Source organism: Dendrobates tinctorius, unplaced genomic scaffold (genome assembly GCF_039654945.1).
Source record: "Dendrobates tinctorius isolate UK_male_01 unplaced genomic scaffold, ASM3965494v1 ptg000227l, whole genome shotgun sequence".
NCBI classification, from domain to species: domain Eukaryota; kingdom Metazoa; phylum Chordata; class Amphibia; order Anura; family Dendrobatidae; genus Dendrobates; species Dendrobates tinctorius.
The window spans coordinates 2317501-2322500 of record NW_027361894.1 but is presented as its reverse complement, the minus strand read 5'-3'; positions in this window follow the sequence as shown (position 1 = coordinate 2322500).

Genomic DNA, 5000 nt, shown 5'->3' with positions numbered 1-5000 from the left:
ATGGCGAGTCGGGTGGGGGCACACCGCGCAGTGAGAACCCCCCCTCGCCTGCCTCCACAGCTCTGTCATCCCCCCCACTAACGTAGGGGCTCGGGAAAGACTAGTGGCGCGGAGCTCGGCAGCGGCGTGGAAACGCCACCCACCGCCGCCGCTCTCGCTGGTGCCCGCCGCGGAGGCCGCCCTTCGGGCGATGCGTGGCACGGACCTCCGCGGGCAGGGCTGCGCATCTGGAACTTCGAAAAGGGCCGCCCTTGCTAACACTGTGCTTCCCCACGCGGGGAGCGATTCGGACGGCTGGCCCCCACGCCGGGGTGGGTGGGCGCCCCGCCGTTCGCCCGCGTGGGTCGTCAGACCACTGTTCATCGTTCGGTGCGATTCAAACTTCCCACAGCTCGGCCGCCTCCGTCCTCGAACGGGAGGTGACGGCCGGCGTGCGCGCCCAAAGATAGGTGGTGGAAGCCCGGGGGTACAGGAGGAAGGACACCGCTCACCGTAAACCGACGCGAGCTCCAAAGCCCGGGTCGAGCGAGCAGCACCACCTCCCCACCCGGGAGCGCCGTGCCAGATCGATCGGAGGATAAGACCGCTCTGAGAGGACATGGACGAGAGGGGCGTCCGCCTTCCGGAGCCCCCCCTTTCGGACGAGGACTCCGGATTTGCCCCCCGAAAGCCATCACCTCCAGAGAACCAGGGACCGCCGAGGGAGGGTCTGGTCAGGCTTGGGTACCCCAGCATTGCCTCTCTCGCTTGGGATGCACGATCGGCAAAAGTCCCTCTCGGAGCTGTGGAAGTTCGGTCTCAGCCGGAGTGCGCAACTTCCAGACGAGAGGGACCACATGCCAAGTCGCCTACCCAAGTCGGGGAACCAGAGAAACAACTGCTTTCTATCGGGGTAGAGAGACGACACTCTCTCAAGTACATTCTGCCAGAGGTGCGCATTCCTATGTATTTGCATTGCGGGACAACGTCCCCACTTTAAGGGGACGAAGTCGGAACTGTACCCGGCCTCAAGTCACTGTAGGGCGGATGCGGCACCTAGAAAATTCCTCATTCCGGTTCTTTTTCACTTAGTCGTTTTTTTTTTTGGCAAGAATGTACCCCAGGATGGCCAAAAAGCCAAAGCCAGGGACTGAGAACCATCGAGCATGCTCTGAGGGGACATAGTCAGAGGGGGCGTCCGCCTTCCAGAGCCCTCCTTCCCACGAGGACTCCAGATTTGCCCCCCCCCCCCCTGACAACAGCCATCGCCTCCAGAGAACCAGGGACCACCGAGGGAGGGTCTGGTCGAAGCTCAGGTACCCAGGATAGCTTCTCCGGCTTGGGCATGGACCGCCAGACAAAGCCGCGGACCATGAACCATCCAGCCTGCTCTGAGGGGACATAGTCAGAGGGGGCGTCCGCCTTCAAGAGCCCTCCTTCCCACGAGGACTCCAGATTTGCCCCCCTGACAGCCATCACCTCCAGAGAACCAGGGACCGCCGAGGGAGGGTCTGGTCAAAGCTCACGTACCCCAGGAGAGCTTCTCCGGCTTGGGCACAGACCGCCAGACAAAGCCGCGGACCATGAACCATCCAGCCGGCTCTGAGGGGACATGGTCAGAAGGGGCGTCCGCCTTCTAGAGCCCAAACTCGGCCACGGACTCCAGATTTGCCCCCCTGAATGCCATCACCCTTCAGAAGACCAGGGACCACCGAGGGAGGGTCTGGTCAGGCTCAGGTACCCCAGGATCGCCTCTCTCACTTGGGACGCACGACCAGCAAAAGTCCCTCCTGGAGCCGTGGAAGTTCAGTCTCGGCCGTATTTTGCAACTTCCACGACAAGAGGGACCACCTTCTAAGTCGCCTACCCGAGCCAGAGAACCATAGGAACAACCGCCATACATCGGGGTAGAGAGAGCCCACTCTCTCCTATATTCTCCCGCAGGTGCGCATTACTATGTATTTGCATTGCGGGACAATGTACTTCAATGAGCGGGACAAAGTCGGAAATGTATCCGACCTCCTGGAACTGTGCGGCTGCTACAGCAGTCAGAAATTCCCCATTCCGGTTCTTTTTCACTTGGATTTTTTTTTTTGCAATTTTTTGCCTAAAACGTATTCCTCCAACATGTACTAGCTCATGACACTTGAAATTTTTGAGCCAATTGATAATAACAGCTTTTTAGAGCTCAAAAACAAAAAAAATTTGAGCGAACAAAAAATGTTCGAAAATGACCTCAGCTCCTGGAACTGTTTTCGGTACACCTCCAGAGAGGCTCCCCTGCCTGGAAGTCTGTCACTGCTCAGCTCGAAATTTTTCTAAGTCCCAAAATTCGGTTTTTCATCCAAAATTCAACTTTCTGCCCAGGATCCACAAACTTTAAACCCAGTTGGGGGACCCTCCCTGGGGGCCCTACAACATACTGAAGCCCCCCTGTGGTGGAAGTAGGGGAATTTACTTATTTTTACACAAAATCACAAAATTCCATTTTTTGTTCGCAAAACACTTTTTTGTCCTCAAGAAACTTTTTTGTCCTCAAAACACTTTTTTGTCCTCGAGAAACTTTTTTGTCCTCAAGAAACTTTTTTGTCCTCAAAACACTTTTTTGTCCTCAAAACTCAATTTCTTCCATAATTCGACTTTCCCCCAAAAAACCACACATTCTACCCTCATGGGAGGCACTCTCCCTCGGGTCCCCACATCATATTGACGCCCCAGAGCGGTGGGAGAAGGGGAAATCTGATTTTTGCACAAAAATCCAAAAATCGCTCTAAGTCCAAAAATCCTGAAAATTTTTCTAAGTCCCAACGGTACTTTCTGAAAAGTGTACCCAGGCCCCTGGAAGCCTCCTAGGTACACCTCCTGAGACTCCCCCCTTCCTGGAAGTCTGACACATCTCGAAATTTTTCTAAGTCCCAAAAACTGGTTTTTGCTCCATAATTCGACTTTCCCCCCAAAAGCCACACATTCTACCCTCATGGGAGGCACTCTCCCTCGGGTCCCCACATCATATTGACGCCCCAGAGCGGTGGGAGAAGGGGAAATTCGATTTTTGATCAAAAATCCAAAAATCGCTCTAAGTCCAAAAATCCTGAAAATTTTTCTAAGTCCCAACGGTACTTTCTGAAAAGTGTACCCAGGCCCCTGGAAGCCTCCTAGGTACACCTCCCGAGGCGCCCCCTTCCTGGAAGTCTGTCACATCTCGAAATTTTTCTAAGTCCCAAAAAATGGTTTTTGCTCCATAATTCGACTTTCCCCCCAAAAGTCACACATTCTACCCTCATGGGAGGCACTCTCCCTCGGGTCCCCACTTCATATTGACGCCCCAGAGCGGTGGGAGAAGGGAAAATTCGATTTTTGCACAAAAATCCAAAAATCGCTCTAAGTCCAAAAATCTTGAAAATTTTTCTAAGTCCCAACGGTACTTTCTGAAAAGTGTACCCAGGCCCCTGGAAGCCTCCTAGGTACACCTCCCGAGGCGCCCCCTTCCTGGAAGTCTGACACATCTCGGAATTTTTTCTAAGTCCCCAAAAATGGTTTTTGCTCCATAATTCGACTTTCCCCCCAAAAGTCACACATTCTACCCTCATGGGAGGCACTCTCCCTCGGGTCCCCACTTCATATTGACGCCCCAGAGCGGTGGGAGAAGGGAAAATTCGATTTTTGCACAAAAATCCAAAAATCGCTCTAAGTCCAAAAATCTTGAAAATTTTTCTAAGTCCCAACGGTACTTTCTGAAAAGTGTACCCAGGCCCCTGGAAGCCTCCTAGGTACACCTCCCGAGGCGCCCCCTTCCTGGAAGTCTGACACATCTCGGAATTTTTTCTAAGTCCCCAAAAATGGTTTTTGCTCCATAATTCGACTTTCCCCCCAAAAGTCACACATTCTACCCTCATGGGAGGCACTCTCCCTCGGGTCCCCACTTCATATTGACGCCCCAGAGCGGTGGGAGAAGGGAAAATTCGATATTTGCACAAAAATCCAAAAATCGCTCTAAGTCCAAAAATCTTGAAAATTTTTCTAAGTCCCAACGGTACTTTCTGAAAAGTGTACCCAGGCCCCTGGAAGCCTCCTAGGTACACCTCCCGAGGCGCCCCCTTCCTGGAAGTCTGACACATCTCGGAATTTTTTCTAAGTCCCCAAAAATGGTTTTTGCTCCATAATTCGACTTTCCCCCCAAAAGTCACACATTCTACCCTCATGGGAGGCACTCTCCCTCGGGTCCCCACTTCATATTGACGCCCCAGAGCGGTGGGAGAAGGGAAAATTCGATTTTTGCACAAAAATCCAAAAATCGCTCTAAGTCCAAAAATCTTGAAAATTTTTCTAAGTCCCAACGGTACTTTCTGAAAAGTGTACCCAGGCCCCTGGAAGCCTCCTAGGTACACCTCCCGAGGCGCCCCCTTCCTGGAAGTCTGACACATCTCGGAATTTTTTCTAAGTCCCCAAAAATGGTTTTTGCTCCATAATTCGACTTTCCCCCCAAAAGTCACACATTCTACCCTCATGGGAGGCACTCTCCCTCGGGTCCCCACTTCATATTGACGCCCCAGAGCGGTGGGAGAAGGGAAAATTCGATTTTTGCACAAAAATCCAAAAATCGCTCTAAGTCCAAAAATCTTGAAAATTTTTCTAAGTCCCAACGGTACTTTCTGAAAAGTGTACCCAGGCCCCTGGAAGCCTCCTAGGTACACCTCCCGAGGCGCCCCCTTCCTGGAAGTCTGTCACATCTCGAAATTTTTCTAAGTCCCAAAAAATGGTTTTTGCTCCATAATTCGACTTTCCCCCCAAAAGTCACACATTCTACCCTCATGGGAGGCACTCTCCCTCGGGTCCCCTCAACATATTGACGCCCCAGAGCGGTGGGAGAAGGGGAAATCTGATTTTTGCACAAAAATCCAAAAATCGCTCTAAGTCCAAAAATCCTGAAAATTTTTCTAAGTCCCAACGGTACTTTCTGAAAAGTGTACCCAGGCCCCTGGAAGCCTCCTAGGTACACCTCCTGAGACTCCTCCCTTCCT